An 18,390-nucleotide genomic window follows, 5' to 3' on the forward strand; every position below is an offset into this window, starting at 1 on the left:
GAAATGGGAACAGTGGCTCCTATCTCACTGGCTTGTGTAAGAATTACTAAAAAACAATGGTTCTCAACCTGGAGGCTTTATCAAAACAGATTGCTGGGCCCCATGCCCAGAGATTCTGATTCAGTTTTTCCAAGGTAAGGCCTAGGAATTTGCATTTGCTGACACTGCTTGGTCCAGGGGCCTTTGAGAACCGCTGCTTAATATAATGTAGGGATGAACACACAGAGGACACATTTGGATTCCCTTGTAAAGAAATGATCTTCATGATGATGACAGAGGTGGTGATGACAGTGATGATGATGATAGTGGTAATGCTCACAATGTTCCTAGAACCTAAATTTTATACCATATGCAAGTTTTTCTATCAAAGTAGTTTCAAATTCTTTCAGACATCAGGAAGATGGGATGCTTTCTGCATAACCACATGAAAAAATTGTGCACTTAATTCTGTCACACGAGTCAGCAATGACTTTACTAGCAGAAAATATAGCTATATTATATGCATGCAGGTTTCTGCATCTCAAAAAGAACAATACATAAAACACTCCTTTAAAAATCACATTTTAAAATTTTCCATTAATATTTATTGTTCATTTTTGGCTCAGTTTAAAGAAAATTTATGGAAGAAAAAGTGAGAATTGAGAAAGTTCTATCCCGAGACCTCGATGTTATTGATGAGTAGGGAAAAGGCTGCTGTGATGTGATTTTGGTGTTCCCCGTGGGGATCCTTTGAGAACCACCACGGCATAGCTATGACAAGCCAGTGTTGCAAGCTGGCCTTTGTGGGATGTGGCACCTTGGTGAGGCCACCATGGTATTGATTTCATCCACCACACTGCAGAATGGGAAACACAAAAGTAACTGGATTCTGGAGGAATCCAGAATGTTAATGGCCACTCATCTAACTCACAAGGGCCAGGGGCCATTTTATTAATTTTGACTGGGAAATGGAAGTGCCAAGGAAAGAAATACCTTTATGTTAGTTGGCCAACACTTTTTCTTCCCTATCGGAAAGGTTTTTTAATTAAAAAAATATATATAGCAAAAAATATTTCCACTGATGGCCAGGCGTGGTAGCTCACACCTGGAATCACAGCACTTTGGGAGACTGAGGTAGTCGGATCACTTGAGGCCAGAAGTTTGAGACTAGCCTGGCCAACATGGTAAAACTCTGTCTCTACTAAAAATTTAAAAAAAAAAAAAAATTAGCTGGGCATGGCAGCACATGCCTGTGGTCCCAGCTACTAGTAGGCTGAGGCACGAGAATCGCCTGAACCCAGAGGTGGAGGTGCAGTGAGCCGAGATTGCACCACTGCACTCAAGCCTGGGCAACAGACTGAGATTCTGTCTCAAAAAAAACAAAAACAAAAACAAAAAAATACAAAACAAACAAATATATAGATATATATTTTCCCCCCCATTGATTGAGCCAACTATGTACATGAAGGAAGTTACTTTGATGCATTTCCTCTCCTCTTCACAACAATGCTGCCATGTATTTGTTCTATGTTCCATTTTGGAGTGAACAACAGAATCTACTTGGTAAGGTTGTTTATGGATTAAATGAGATAATGCCTGTAAAGTGCTTAACTCAGCAGAGTACACAGTAAAGTGCTTGATAAAGGTGTGTTCTTATTGATTCTGAAGTTTGAGAAGGATTCACTATTGTTTGTATAAGCAACAGCAGATTCAAATTTAGCCATATCATAATATATTGGATTGCTCCTGGTTGCCCTTCCAAGACTAGTCTTCCACCTTCCTTTGTACCAGGGAAGCTAAGTCCTATGGTTATGTCAAGAGGCTCCCTTGCCCTCTCCTGAGCTTGGCTAGTGGGGAACACCTGCAGAAACTGGGAGAGAGGGAGGGATAAGAGTGAGGTCAGGGCACCTCTTTTCCCAGTATCTCTATGCCTAGAACTGAAGCTGACCACGTTGCTGAGCTGAAGCTCATTACTGTGATGCAGGCCTCTCCCCACAGCATGATCTATACAGGTTGTAATAACCACTTCTTAGGGCCGGGCGCTCACACCTGTAATCCCAGCACTTTGGGAGGCTGAGGCAGGTGGATCACGAGGTCAGGAGATCGAGACCATCCTGGCTAACACAGTGAAACCCTGTCTCTACTAAAAATACAAAAAAAAATTAGCCTGGTGTGGCAGCGGGCACCTGTAGTCCCAGCTACTCGGGAGGCTGAGTCAGGAGAATGGCGTGAACCCAGGAGGCGGAGCTTGCAATGAACTGACATTGCGCCACTGTACTCCAGCCTGGGCAACAGAGCGAGACTCCATCTCAAAAAACAAACAAACAAAAACACTTCTTCCCTTCTGCCCTCTTTTTTCCTCCCAACTTTTCCAATTCCCAATTGGACCTCTCCCCAATACTAACCTCAGGATACTGCCTATTCCTTGTTATTTCTCTATACCTTTCCCATATCTTTGAAAAGAATTCCTTTCTCCAATTCTCTTTAAATTACCCAGTTTGAGTGTGCCATTGGTTTCCTGCTAGGACCTAACAGAAGTTCCCCCCACTTTCCCTGTTGACAGGATACTTAGTGTCTCCACAATTTTTTTCATGTTCATCATGAACAAAAATACCTTATAATTATGTTTATTAAGTAGTTAGAGCTAAACAATGTAATAAGTATGTCCTAACAGTAGCTGATTTTTTTAAATGATGCACATATAGTGTTTCTATACACCAATAGTGAACTATCCAGAAAAGAATCAAGAAATCAATCCCATTTGTAATAGCCACAAAAATAATACCTAGGAATTTTTTTTTTAGACAGGGTCTTGCTCTGCCACCCAGGCTGGAGTGCAATGGCACCATCACGGCTCACTGCAGTCTCAACATCCCGGGCTCAAGTGATCCTCCCATCTCAGCCTCCTAAGTAGCTAACATTACAGTCACACTCCACCATGCCCAGCTAATTAAAAAAAAAAAAAAATGTAGTAATGGGAGTCTCACTATGTTGCCCAGGCTGGTCTCAAACTCCTGGGCTTAAGTGGTCATCCCACCTCAGCCTCCCACCTAGGAATAAGTTTAACCAAGGAGGTGAAAAAGCTTTACAATGAAAACTATAAAACACTGATGAAAAACTGAAGAAAACATATAAAGACATCCATGTTCATGGATTGAAAGAATATTGTTAAAATGTTCATACTACCCAAAGCAATCTACACATTCAGTGTAATCCCTATCAAAATACCAATGATGTACTTCATTGAAATATAAAAATCCTAAAATGTGTATGGAACAATCTTAAAATGTATATGGAACCACAAAAGATCCCAAATAGCCAAAGCAATCTGAAGCAAAAAGAACAAAGCTGGAGTCATTACACTGCCTGATTTCAAAACATACAACAAAGCTATAGTAACCAAATGGCATAGTACTGGTACAAAAATAGATGCATAGACTAACAAAACAGAATGGAGAACCCAGAAATAAACCTACATACTTACAGCAACTGATTAACAAAAGTGCCAAGAACACACACTGGAGAAAGGACCACTCAACAAATGGTGCTGGAAAAGCTGGATATTCACATGCAGAAGAATGAGACTAGACCCTATTTCTCACTATATACAAAAATCAACTCAAAATGAATTAAAGACTTAAATGTAGAACCTAAAGCTATAAGCTATAGAATAAATCCTCCATGACATTAGTCTGCACGAAGATTTTTTTGACAAGAACTCAAAAGCACAGGCAACAAAAGCAAAAATAAACAAATGAGATTTCATCAAAATACAAAGCTTCTGCACAGCAAAGAAAACAATCAATAGAGTGAAGAGAAAAACTATAGAATAAGAGAAATATTTGCAAACTACACAACTGATAAGGGTTAATATCAAGTATATATAAGTAATGCAAAAAACTCAAAAGCCAAAAAACAAAATCCAATTTAAATATGGGCAAAAAGGGCTGGGTGCGGTGGCTCACGCCTGTAATCCCAGTACTTTGGGAGGTCGAGGCGGGTGGATCATATGAGGTCAGGAGTTTGAGACCAGCCTGGTCAATATGGTGAAACACAGTCTCTACTAAAAGTACAAAAATTACCCAGGCATGGTGGCATGTGTCTGTAATCCCAGCTACTTGGGAGGCTGAGGCAGGAGAATTGTTTGAACCCAGGAGGTAGAGGTTGCAGTGAGCCAAGATCATGCCGCTGCACTCCAGCCTAGGTGACACAGAGCAAAACTCCATCTTTAAAAAAAAAAAAAAACGGTCAAAAGATCTGAACAGGCACCTCTCAAAAGAAGACATACAAATGGCCAACAGGTATATGAAAAAATGTTCGGCACTACTAATCATTAGGGAGATACAATTAAAATCACAATGAGATATCACTTTACCCTAGTTAGAATGGCTATCATCAAAAAGACAAAAGGTAACAAATGCTGGCGAGGATCTGAAGAAAGAACTTATACACTGCTGATGAAACAGCAAGTTAGTACAGCAACTATGGAAAACAGTGTAGCAGTTCCTCAAAAAGTTAAAATAGAACTACCGTGTGATCCAGAAATCCCATTACTCGGTATAAACCTAAAAGAAAGGAAATTAGTATCAAAGAGATAGTTGCACTCCCATGTTTATTGCAGCACTATTCACAATAGTCAAGATATGGAATCAACCCAAGTGTCCATCAACAGACAGATGGATTTTTTGTAATGTGATATATATACTCAGTGGAATACATTTCAGCCATAAAAAAAGAATAAAATCCTGCCAGTTGTGGCAATGTGGATGAACCTGGAGAACATTATGTTAAGTGATGTGAGCCAGACACAGAGAAATAAATACTGCATGATATCACTCACGTGCAGCATCTAAAAAAGCTGATCTCATAGAAGTGGAAAGTAGAATAGTGGTTACCAGAAACTGGGGAAGGTAGAAGGAAGGGAAGAAGGGAGAGACTGATTAACGAATAGAGAGTCACAGATAGGAGAAATAAGTTCTGGTGTGCCATTTCCCAGAGGGTGATTATGGTTAACAATATTGTATGCTGTATTTCAAAGTAGCTAGAAAAGAGGAGTTTTGAATGTTCTCACCACAAAGAAATGATGAATGTTTGAGATGATGGAAATGCTAAATACCCTGATTTCATTATTATGCAATATATACATGTATTGAAAATCTCACTGTACTCCATAAATATGTATAATTATGTGTCAATTAAAGAAAATCACATATTTCTATTTCATTCTGAAATAACTATAATTATCTAATAATGGGATCTGTATACTTGTTGGACACTACACAACTTCTCAAACCTTGGAATTAGATTAGACACCACAATCTTCGTTGCCTGCTCTACAGTGCTTTACATACCATACTTTATTTTAACCACAGCAATGACTAAAATCCTCCCCCTTTGCAAAGACATGATGTCATCAAAAGGAACGTAGCTTAACCTCAAGTTGAAACTGTATTACCATGAGTTGGTAGTTAGCATGATGTCCAGAGGATGTCAAGTTTCCCTCCAAACATTAAAAATATCCCATGGCGCCCCCCTAAGTTTACTGAAGTGCTCTCAGCACACAGTTTGGGAATCATGGACATAGCATCATTCTCACTCTGTTGCATTCGGATACGCTTTTTTGAGCAGTAAAGAAAGATGAGAAGTTGTGGCCAACTTGACAGGAATTGTACCTGGGACTGTGTCTTAGCAGGAGGGGAAAAAAGGTTATGAATAGCTGGAGTAGGGTCATCTGTAACAAAGAGCTACTCCACACCTGGCTGACCCCATCCATTGAGTTTGACTTCTCATGATCCTCTTACATCTGATCATGGCTTTCAATCCTGGGAGAAGCCCCTCCACCCCTATTTGGGGCCAGTCAGGCCCTCTTTCTCTATCTACAGAGAGGCTGAAATGGTTGCAGCACTGTCCTTCCTCAATATGGCTCTGTCTCTGTGAGAAAAGCCAAGCAACAACTTGGCTCTTGCATTCACTGTTCTGAACTTTCTTTTTCTCTTGGTCTCTTATCTCCTCTGTTCAAAGCCAATGTCTATTACGATTTTGCAGCCAACATGGCCAGAGATGAAAGATTCTGTCATTATTTTCCCTACATAACAAATCACAAAGCTGTTTTATCCCATTCCGTGATTGCCTCTGCTTCAAGACTCATTGTTTCTAACTATCGGAGGCACATATGAATTTCCTCTTTATGCCTTTTCTCTTCCCTTCCCTGCAAACACTTAGCCATTTATTCATTTTTATCAACACAAACATCGGTAACACTTCGGAATAATCGGCTTCTCTATGATAGCTCATTTATTATTCATTGCAATAACCTTCAACTCACTCCACATCAATAAAGTGGAGAGAGAACCAGCTCAGCCCTGCCGCACGTGGGCTGGGTGTGCACTCTCAGGGTTGCTATAGGAAGCCTCTGTCCACAGCACCAGCAGGACGCCCAGATCCTGCCTTGCTGTCGTGTACTCCCAGGTGTTTCTGGAAATCGCTGAAATCAAACAGACTATCAGGAGCTCAGGGCAAACTACCCAACACACACACTCCCTATTATTCCCACTAAAACGAGCCTAAAAAGAGGGGGCTTTTGTGTCAGCCTGAGCTTGAATCCCAGCTGTACTATTCACAAGCAGGTGACTTATCCTTTTTGAATCTTAGATTCTCCATCTCCAGAATGAGGCTATTATTACCTGCCTTTGAGGCCTGTTACACAGTCAGTAAATGAACTATGTGGACTGCGTAATGCTGGCACATGGTAGGCACATTAGTGCCATTAGGGACTATGAGTCCTCCCACATGCTGTAGCTCAGTTTGCAGGCTTTGCAGTAACAGAGATTGAAAAGAACTTGCACGCCTGGACTTTCAGGCTAGACATTGGACTTAATGGGACAAGTTTCTTCACTTCCTATGTCACTGTCCTTGTACAAGTGACTTAAACCTCGCTAAGCCTGTATTAAAAAGGGGCTACTAATAACCCTCCTGCATACAGTTGTTATGAAGGTTAAATAAATGTCTTAGTGCATGGAAAACATCAACACATTGCCTGGGGCATGCATTTGCCAAGTACATAGCAAATGCCTAATGAGCTGTTTTTATAACCATTGTTAATATTTGCCAAAATTTCAGGCCACACCAGTCTGGGAGTAAAAATGAGTCACAGTCTCACCACTCAGTTTCTCACTTTGACTATATACACTACAGTGACTGACTATATAGAGACTATATAAACTACTATATAAACTACTGAAGGAGATTGGCATTGACTATATAAACTACTGAAGGAGATTGGCATTGACTATATAAACTACTCAAGGAGATTTAGGTCTTCAAAGTTTCCCCTGTACCAGGTGGTGTCCCCAGGAATTACACCCAGGTATCTCAGCTACATCCTATTTCAGTTCTGTCTCTAGATGCAGATGAGGTTTGCTACAGAGACTTCTAAGGCTGGTAAAGCCTCACAGAGGGGTGCAATATTGTCCCTAACACAGACTTCCTTTCTTCTAAACACCTTTTAGGTGTTTGACTTAAATGCCACATTGTGTCAGAGCCATGGGGTATGGAAGGTGCTCCTCAGGGGTAAGCCACTTTCCATACACGAGGGAGACTCCCACAGCTTCCCCAACTGGGCCACAGGCCAATGCTGAGACACCTGAGAGACCCACCACTTGCTCCCAGCCTCTCCTGGGGTTCAGGTGAACCTTCCCTTCAGCACAACCTGCTCGTGCTCTGTTTTCTCCTCCTTCCCTGCCTCTACTGCATTCTGCTGATTCCCTGTCAATGTGCTTATCCCCCAAAAATATGGGTATCCATGCAAGTAGCACACAGACAGGCTAAGTGAGGCACTGCAGAGGGGAAAGAGAACTTGAGACCAGGACTAGCATGGATCACAGCAGGAGAAATGTTGGCTCCCTTCCCAGGTTCCCTCCAACCCTCTATTTCTAGCCAATCTTGGTGAGTTGGGCAGAGGAGGCCCCAGGAGCATCACAGGCCACTCTCATGTTAAGTTTGCTCAAACCTAGAAGGCGTCTAGAAGAACTTTAATGACCTCATTTAACCTTAATTACCTCTTTAAAGATTCTGCATCAGAGTATGTAATCACATTCTGAAGTCCTGGGGGTTAGAACTTCAACACATGAGTTTTGAGAAGACAGTTCAGCCATAACAATAGGCAAAGCACTTTAAGGTGAGGAGTCTCTGGAGATTATAGCCCTCTCTGCACAACCTGCAAAATGCGCACGTGTCTGATTCTGTCGCATGAACACACAACATAACCTGTTCATCCTGCACAGGGATCTCACCTCCATCCTGCCACCCAGTGAGGCCCTTCCTGTCAAAACGCCTGTCTCACCTCTCACTTAGCTTGCACTCCAGTCAGGAACAGCAGGAGAGACGCCTGAAGAGCGTCAGGGAGGATGTGAGGAAAACTGTCATTCCCCTCCCCGTGTGACACCCGCCCACCTGCCTCTGTGCAGGGCCCTCCCAGGGAACAGAGAGCACTCCAGGGGGTGACATAGGTGGCTTAAATAAAGGAAGCATCTCTGAGGGTACAGGGCAAGCCTCACAACCATCGCCATTCCTGTGGGGGCAGCATAGCTGTTCCCAGTGTGGCATGGTGGGACAAGCAGGCCTTACGGAACTGGGCCTCTTAGGCTGGTGACAGCGCTCTCATGCTCCCCAGTGGGGGGCTAAGAGTTTGGACATAATTACAGCAGTGATTGTAATTGTGATGACCTTTGGACAGAGTGCTGGAAAAGGATTTTATAATAAGATGTTGATGAGGCTGAACAAGGAGTGAAGGGCTCACAGAGTGCCTTGGAGTGGGCTACACACAATGTGTGTGTGTGTGTGTGTGTGTACATGCACGTGTGTATCTGGGAGACAGCCCCACCAGAGCTGTTTCTTGCCCAAGGAAATTTCTCCTGCAAAGCCAGTCTTTCAAAGAACAGAGACCAGAACTCACCTAAAACATATCCTGGAGCCACACGGCACTCCCCAATAAGAAACAGGATGCTCAGCCTAGTTAGATGTGCTGGGACCATCAGCCTCACGTCAGGGCCTCAGGCCAGCCAAACCAAAGGAAAACAAAAACACTGATATCATATATGCCATGTAGCAAGCACTATTGTGCTTTAACCCACTCCAGCTCAGTTTGATTCTCATAACAGCCTATAATGTAGGTATGAGCCCGTTTTACAGGCAGAAAACTGGAGCACAGAGAAGTTTCATTACTTGCCCAATGCTATACAGCTAGTAGAAAGCTGTGCTGGGATTTGAACCCAGGCGGCATGGCTTGAAGGTCCACAGTCTTAGCCTATATTGCCTCCCTAGACTGAGAAGAAAGAATGAATTAGGAATCATGATACATGGAGGTCAAGAAAGCAGGCATCAGATCCTATGCTCCAAGGGGCCACCAGAGCCTGGGGCAGAATCTCAAACTGCCAGGAGGAGGCCAACAGTGTGAAGGGACTGATACCAGGTGAGTCAGAGAGTGCCCCAGGGAAGCCCCCCAATCCTCCCTTTTAGCCTATCCCTGGCTGCTGCCCTTATCAAGTCAAATCCACACCCTCCCACCTGCACTGCTCTGGCCCTGGCTTAGCCAGACATGCTTCCACTGCTCTCAGTGCAGGGCTGCTCAACAGCAAGAGTGCCATTCACATTATAGTTCAAGCTCTGCTGGCAAAGCCTGCTCAGAAGATGAGAGGAGAGCTCTTTAAGATGCACAGGGGTGGAGGGACCCCCAGGAGAGGCCCATGACCTTTGCATCAGAATCCATTTTACATATTATATCACTGGGTAAAAGGCAGAGTAATCATGGGGCTTGATTGACACTCTCAAACTTTGTGTCAAAATAAACCCATTCATTCATGTATTCATTCAGCACATTTATCAAAAACCAGCTATGGGCCAAAATGCAATGGAGACCTAAAAAGCATAATTCTTGCCCTGATGCAGCTTGACATCTATCAGGTGAGACTGGCATCGGACAATCACTTGAATAAATGCAGTAGAACTGCAGTGAAGGGCGAAGATGGAGAGTTAGACAGTAAAAGAAGAGCCTAGAGGAAGGAGCTTTGACATAGGAAAGTCAGGAAAGGCCTCTCTAAAGCAGAAGCACTAGGTGAAGGCCTAAGGAATGAAGGAGCCTAGGGAAGAGAGATCTTACCAGGCAGAGGTTAAGCATGCTCAACGGCTCTGTGGCCAGAAGGAGTGTATTTGTTAGCTTCTACTGTGTAACAAATCATCCCCAAACGCAGTAGTTGAAAAGCATAAGTATTGGTATTCACACAGGTCTATGGGTCAGTGGGGTTTGCTCAGGTGTCTTCTTCAGCTGTGGGTCATATAGGTAGCTCTGTTGACCTTGGCTGGGCTCTCTAATGAGTATGAGGTCAGCTGGCTGTAAACTAGTCTAGAATAACCTGAATAACCTCAGCTGGCACAACTGGGCTCACCTTGTCATGATCTTTCAATCTCCAGCAGGCTAGCCCAGGATCCAACAGGCCAGGCAAGTGGCTTGAGTCTCATGAGAGAAGGTTAGATCTCATCTTTAAAAATGTTGATGCTCTTTTCAACCTAGACTTATTGCACTGATTTTATTATTATTTATTTCAATTTTACTTTAAGTTCTGGGATACATGTGCTGAACATGTAGGTTTGTTACATAGGTATACATGTGTCATGGTGCTCTGCTGCACCTATCAACCCGTTAACTAGGTTTTAAGCCCCACATGCATTAGGTATTTGTCCTAATGCTCTGCCTCTCCTTGCCCCCCACCTCCCGGCAGGCCCGGGTATATGATGTTCCCCTTCCTGTGTCCATGTGTTCCCATTGTTCAACTCCCACTTATGAGTGACAACATGCAATGTGGCACATATACACCATGGAACACTATGCAGCCATAAAAAAGAATGAGTTTATGTCCTTTGCAGGGACATGAGTAAAGCTGGAAACAATCATCCTCAGCAAACTAACACAAGATTTTATTTATTTTAATATTCAAATATTCTGTCTTGATTGCTAAGTTTTTGAATGCCCCCTTAAATTTCACTTTTGAAGCAAACTCACTCAACCCACTCTGGTCTCAGCCCTGAAACAGGGTCAGTGCCCAGTTTCTACAAGGAGGAAGGCAACTATCTCTACCCGAGTAGACCCGGGAGCTTTCCAAGGGAAGCAAAGCCTGAGGGCACTCCTGAGAAGTCAGTAGGAAATGAACAGAACAAGGTAGGGCTCAGCATACCAGGCAAAGGGAACAGCATGTGCAAAGACTCAGAGATATGAAACAGCTGAGTCATAAAATGTGGGGTAAAAAGGAACTGAGGGGTTGATTTTGGAAAGGGAGGTAGAGGCCAACTACCCGGGGCCTCAAGTGCAAGACTGGGCAGCTCAGACTCTACCCTCTGGGTGACTTGGAATTTGGAGGCTTTGAAGCAGGGAATAGACATCACCTTCAAATTCAACGTATTTAACAAACAGTGATTCCATAACTGTGTGCCAGGTGGTAATCTAATCACTATGTGCCAGGTGGTCTATGGCAACAACCCTATGAGGTAGGTCTATCTGGCAGATGAGGAAACTGAGGCACAGAGAGTATGAGTGGCTTACCCAAGTTCCCATAAGAAGTGGCAGATCTAGGATTTAAACCCTGACAGTCTATCTCTGGGGTTCCCATTGTTAACTACTACACTTGGCTACTTCCCTAGCCACTCGTAGTTTAGAGAGAATACTTGGCCAAAGTATCAATGAGCTAGAAGTCAGAAATTTACGGGTTTAGCAGTGTACATAGGGAACGCAGCAGGAGACTGGCTGAAGAGGCTGTTTTGAGTTGTGGAGGGAGATGTAGGTGGCCTGAACTAAGCAGGGACATCAGTGCAAGAACTGTAGGTATGGAATGCAACAACCCAATAGACAAGGGAGAAACCAATAGACAAGGGAGGCTGGGAACCAGCCTTAGGTGAATGGAGTTTGATAGGGTCAGGGGAGGGTGGTTAGTACTGGAAGAAAGATGACAGCAAAGGGGGTGGCAGAGTGCAAATCAATAGGATATTTTGCATAGAATGAGAGATGCCAGGGAAATGAGGATACCATTGATGCTGCCTCCCTGTGACCGTGGAAAGCATGTACCAGGGATAAAGAGTGCCCCCAATGTGAGCAGGCAGTAAGAATTGTAGCACCCTGGGTAAGAGCCACATTTGTGAAGAGCAGGAGGTGGATGGAACATCCTGCAGAGCCAAGAAGGTTTGCATGCAGTGGAAAGGCAAGAGGAAGAGTCAGTGGTGGGGCATGATGTTTCATAGGAAGGTGGAGACAAAATGCAAATGCCCATGATCCTCACACTCAACCAGACTGCCCATGTGCTGACTCCATGCCAGTCAGGGCTGTAGGCACAGTGGACAAAAAGTAGAAGGACCATTGAAGCATTTCTAGTCAACACTGCCCATGGCATAGATAGGGACTTTGGCTCACCTCTGTATGCCAAAAGATGCTTATTGCAAACACTTATAACTCTGCTCAAAGGCTTTTATCTGGTTGCAGGAGAGCCAATGCTCTCAGAAATAGCCCTCAACCAATGATGTCCTGGGAGTTGGTAAATTAATTTCTAGGTTCCTCACCCCTCAGGCAGGATAATTCTGAGGTGTGTATCCCCAAAGTTCCTTAGCAGAATTGTACCCTGGTTGCTCTGAGGGTAACCTGTTTGGTAACACATACTTTATTCCTTCCTTCCTTTTTCTGTCTTACTTATCCTTTCTTACTGGGGCTTCCTCTTATCACCTCCCAAATAAACTACTTGCATTTCATTCCTTGTCTCTGCGTCTGCTTCTGGGGGATCTAACTAAGGCAAGGAAACTGGGACCCAGAGAGGAAAATAAATTTGCCCTTAGTCACAGAGTTTCTCAGTGCCGAGTGGTGCTCAAGCCCAACTATCCCAACTCCAAATTCAGCAAAGGGCAGAAATTAAGAGCACAAAATATAAAACCACAAAGATCTGATCTCACTCAGCTGCATAGATTATATTACTATTCTCTGATCTCTGCCGTTCCTCTAAGGGACTTAGATATCTCTCCCCATTGTCATTCATTGCAGTACCACCCACTGTGAGGCGTAAACCTCCTCACCCCATTGAAAGAAAGCTTGGCCATATGACCACCTTTGATCAATGAAATGTGAGCAGAGGTGATATATGCCTATTCTGAGCAGAAGCCTTCACAGCCATGGCCAGTTCCACCAGTTTTCTTGTTTGTCTGCCATGAGAATAGTATGTCCCAGACAGAGGTACTCTTTTCAGCCTGGATCCTGTAATAAAGACAGGTAAAGTAGAGCAGCTGATCCATGAGTGGCATAAAATCGGAGCAAAACACTCTTGTGATTTTAAAACCACTGAAATTGGTGGACTATTTGTTACCACAACATAACAAAAGCTGACTGATTCATTCACCACATATTGGCTATATTGCCTAAAATAAGTAACTAAACCTCTGTGAGTTTTCACTTCATCCTCTATGAAAATGGGACAAATAATGATAGTATCCACTCAATGGAATTTTTATGGGAGTTACACTAGATTTAGCATGGGGGCACGGGGGCACGGGGGCTCACGCCTGTAATCCTAGCACTTTGGGAGGCCAAGGTGGACAGATCACCTGAGGTCAGGAGTTCAAGTCCAGCCTGGCCAACATGGCAAAACCCCATCTCTACTAAAAATACAACAATTAGCCAGGTGTGGTGGCAGGTGCCTGTAGTCCCAGCTACCTGGGTGGTGGAGGTTACAGTAAGCCAAGATCATACCACTGCACTCCAGCCTGGGTGACAGAGCGAGACTCCATCTCAAAAAAAAAAAAAAAAAAGACAGCACAGTACCTGGCACAGAGTAAATGCCCAATAAATGTTAGTTGTTAAGGTTATTATGTTTTTCTCTGCCCCTCAAAGAGATTTCTTCGGAGAGCAAGTTCCACAGAGAAAATACTTGGCTCCTACAGGGTTCACCCCTGGCTGGTTTGTTAAAGGTACTTACCTTCTCTTTCTCACGCCCCTGCTCAGAAGTGTTTTGCCCCCATCATGGTGCCACAAGAAGCACCAAGCAGGCCTGAGTCCCAGCAGGCCTGCATGCGGGAAACCCATAGCAGTTAATGAATCCCCATGGTGAGGTCCGGATTAGCCCTGGTTTAATACCCCGAAATGGCAGGGAGTCATTTATCCATGAGCTATGGCCTCTCCCTGTTGCCTGTGCATTACGAGTTATTTATGAGGCAATTTGCACAGTTTCACACTGGCTAGCCATTATGCTGCTGTCTGCTAACCACTAGGAGGGTTGCTGAACCCAGAGAAAAAATGGTCCTCCCCCTGCCTTGGCTTTGCAAGTGACAATGAGCCAGTGATTCCTCCTAGTGCAGCATGTTTGCTCTTTAGGGAAGAGAACAGGGACAGAAGTCAGATGAAGAGAAATCCTGCCACAATTACAGCTAGCAACTCCAAATGCACCTGGGGGCTTGTTATGAAAGGACGGACTCCAGAAAAAAAAAAAAAAGAGGGTGCTGGGAAAACCACTGGTTGCAGCAACGAGTTATTTTAACATGCACTCTAAAAGGAGACCAGGCAGGCTGTCATGACAGGGACACCACCCTGGACTACTGTGATGAGAAAATGTCAATCTGGTGATGTGTTTTATACATGACTTGACACATAGAAAATTCTCAGTAAATGTTATCTGCTGTTATCATGATTATGACCTGCATCTCAGCTGGTTCCCACCACCTTGGGTGTCACGCTCTAATTCCCTGGTCAGTTTACTACTACCGGTTCAGCCCATGGGTACAGAAGCTTTTGATTCCAGCTACATGGGCTTCATCAACTGTACAGAAGATCCTTCTACAAATAAGTTAATATCTGAAAGACAATTCAAAAATTCACATATTCGTATTTGTCCAAATACACAATGCCGTCTACTGGTCACACTCTACATCACATAGCTCTTGGACAAAACCTTGAGTCGTGGTTTGTCTATTCTTCCCCATAACATCATCTAGGTCTGAATGTTTCCCCATTCAATTTCAGTAGAATAGACAGACTAGTTATGATTAACAGCTAAAGTCTGTTGAGTGTTTGCCTCGTGCGAGATACCCTGTAAGTGTCTTGCATGCCTTATCTCTCTTAATCTTCACAGTCACCTGGTAAAGTCTGGACTACCGTATTTTCTATTCAACAGATAAGACTAAAGGGGTTAAGTGACTTGCCCAAGGTCACATAGCAAATAGGAAGGAACATCCGTGGTTTGAATCCAGGTAGTCTGATTTCAGAGCAGGAGTTTGTAGCAGTTCTTGAAGGCGTCCCACCCATGTCTCCTTAAGACTCCCCATTTCAGGGCATGCCAACCAACTTCCATCTGTGTGGTCTACCAGCAAAGCCAACTAAAAATGCCATACATCAACCCATGGCTGATGAAAGTGGGTGTCTAACTCCCCCAGCTCCCTCACCTCTTGAGGGGGATAACTCTGCAGTTCTGTTCTGACTCTCAGAGTTCTCTAGTGGAATTACTCTTCTTTTGCCCAAGGTGGTCATCTACCTGAGAAGGCATCCTGCATAGACTTCCTTCCTGTATTAGTTCATTCTCACACTGCTATAAAGAACTGCCCAAGACTGGGTAATTTATAAAGGAAAGAGATTCAACTGACTCAGAGTTTAGCCTGGCTGGGGGCAGGAGGGCCTCAGGACACTAAGGGGAAGCAAGTCACCTTCTCCACAAGGTGGCAGGAAGGACAATGAATGCAGAAGGAACAACCAAGCACGTATAAAACCATCAGATCTCATAAGAACTCACCCACTATCATGGGAGTGGCATCAGAGAAACCGGCCCCATGATTCAATTACCTCCACCTGGTCTCTCCTTTGACATGTGAGGATTATAGGGATTATATTTCATGATGAGATTTGAGTGGGGACACAAAGCCTAACCATATCACTTCCCTTCCCGTCTCACTTCCCAGTGTTTCCCACCGCGTTTTCTGGAATCCAATCCCAAAAAGGAAACTTTCTTCCCTATCTCTGTTCCCGAATCTGCATCCAGAGAAACATAAACTAAGACAATGATTTTTCCTCAAATCAATTCAATTTATTTTCCTCTTCTTGGAACCAAAATTCTTTATTCATTGAAGCTATTAAACTCCTGAGCAGTTTTCAGGACTCTATTCATTCCACGTGCAGTTGTCCACAAAGGTCAGGGGCAGCTGGTGGCAGAGGTGGCTTTGTCTGCCCCGTGCAGGCAGAGTTATGGTTCTACTTCTTCCTGCAGGACAAAAATAACCAGGGCCACAACTAGAAAAGGTTTCGAGCACGCTGTCTGTTTCGCTTGCGGCTCAAACGCATTCAAATGGACCCAAACTACAAGTGATTCCCGTAATTATGACTCCCAAGTGTTCACTTTTCTGAGGCATATAATCTTTGTTTTACTGACAACAACAAGATGATGGGTTTGCTGACAATCCCAGTTGCTACATAATGCAGGGGAAATTGAAGAGGATAGAATAGAATCTGATTAAATTGAAGGAGGAGAAGCTGAGAGAAAGCAATACTCACTACCTTCGGTGGAAACCAGCCACGAAGACCACAAGCTTTCCCAGGAAGAGAAAAACCTTCCCCTTCAGCGGGAACACAGTGCCCTTCCTCTCTCGTGCCTGTGCTGAATCCAGCCATCATAGGCAGCCAAACGCCGGGGAAGCTGCTTCACTTCTCTGAGCCTCCATTTCCTTATCTGAGAAATGTGAGTAAGAAGTACCTACCTTATTCATTCAATGACTTCTTATTGAATGTCTACTATGTACTGGACACTTACAGGAATTAAAGGAGACAATGTATGTAAAGGACCTGGCACATAATAAGCACTCGGTAACCTTTTTTTAACTTTTATTTTAGGATCAGGGGTACATGTCCTGGTTTGTTATATAGGTAAACTGTGTGTCATGAAGGTTTGGTGTACAGATTATTTCAACTCAAATCTTTAAAATCATTATTTATCACTGTTCATTTATTTGATCCTCAAAAGAAAACTATTTTTTGTGGCTGCTCTTCTCTGCCTTTTAAAGATGAATGAACCAAGACTAAGAGAAGTCAAGTCTACCGATGGCTTGACTCGTGCTACACAGTCAGAATTTGTACCCAGAGCTTTGGACATAAAGACCAGGTACCTTTCCACCCTTCAGTGTCTTGGGCTCCCTGGATTCTAAAAGGAGCACTCCCTGAGAGAATAGAGTGCAGAGCAGGGGTCAGCAAACATTTTCTGCAAAGGTCCAGACAGCATATACTTTAGGCTTTGTGGGCCATAGGATCTCTGTTGCAACTACTCGACTCTGCCAGGGTGGCCCAAATCTAATGTCAACAGAGGAGTATGACTTTGTTCTAATAAAACTTTATTCATAAAAACAGTCAGTGGGCAAGATTTCACCTGTAGTTTGCCAGTCTCTGGTGTGGACAAAAAAAAAAGCCTGAGCTTTGGAACTAGCCAATCCGAGATTCAAATTCCACCTCAGATAATACTAAATTTCATCCTCAGGCCATCGAAGCTTTCTAAGACTTGGTTTCCTCTCTAGTCAAATAGGAATCCTAACATTTACTTTGCAGGGCTTGTTAGGGGTTCAGGGGGAGGGGGGAGGGAGCTGGTGCTTAAGCCCCACCATTCACTCCTCATCCCCTCCTGGATTTCTGCCAAGGAAGAGTCACCTAAGGGTCCATTGACAGATAAGAAACAGAGCCCCAGCTTCGAGCACACATGCAGTGTTCAAATACTCTAGACAAAGGGCAACTGGAGGTCACAAACAAGTCCCCAGGTCTGAGTGAGGCCCCCTACCTCCTGCCCCAAAATCTAAATCTTGGGCTTTGCATGCTCACCTATGGAAAGAAATCTATGTGACCAGATCTTCCAAGCAAACCCTGAGTCCACAGACCCTACCAGCCATGTAGCAAGAAGAGCCAGTCTCCACTTCCCAGAGGCAGGCAGAGCAGAGACATTGCTCGCTGATATGCAGAGGCCTTGCTTACTAGCAAGAGGTGGCCCAGTGAACATTAAGCTCTAATCAGTGGGATTAGCAACCAGTGAGGGGGCTGCAGGACAGTCTGGAAGCCCCTTCTGGGCCAAGGGGGCAGTGTGGGGCAGGAAGGAAGCAGTCTTACCCCACGGGGTAGTTGTGAGGACCACCATGGAACCTGGCACAGAGTAGGTGTCTTGAGGTGAGTCCTCTGGAAGCAGAACCTGGGATAGGGATTCAGACGCAGGTGATGTATCGAGGGAACATTCTCAGAAGAAATCCGTAAGGGAGGGAAGGAAGTAGAAGAGGGAAGGAAGAGTCCAGTAAGGATGGGGTTTGGGGTAAAATCTAGACTTGGCCTGATCCGTTGGGAGCTCTGGAGCATAAATCACACCACAGTGTTGACCT

This window comes from Theropithecus gelada, chromosome 10 (genome assembly GCF_003255815.1).
Source record: "Theropithecus gelada isolate Dixy chromosome 10, Tgel_1.0, whole genome shotgun sequence".
NCBI classification, from domain to species: Eukaryota; Metazoa; Chordata; class Mammalia; order Primates; family Cercopithecidae; genus Theropithecus; species Theropithecus gelada.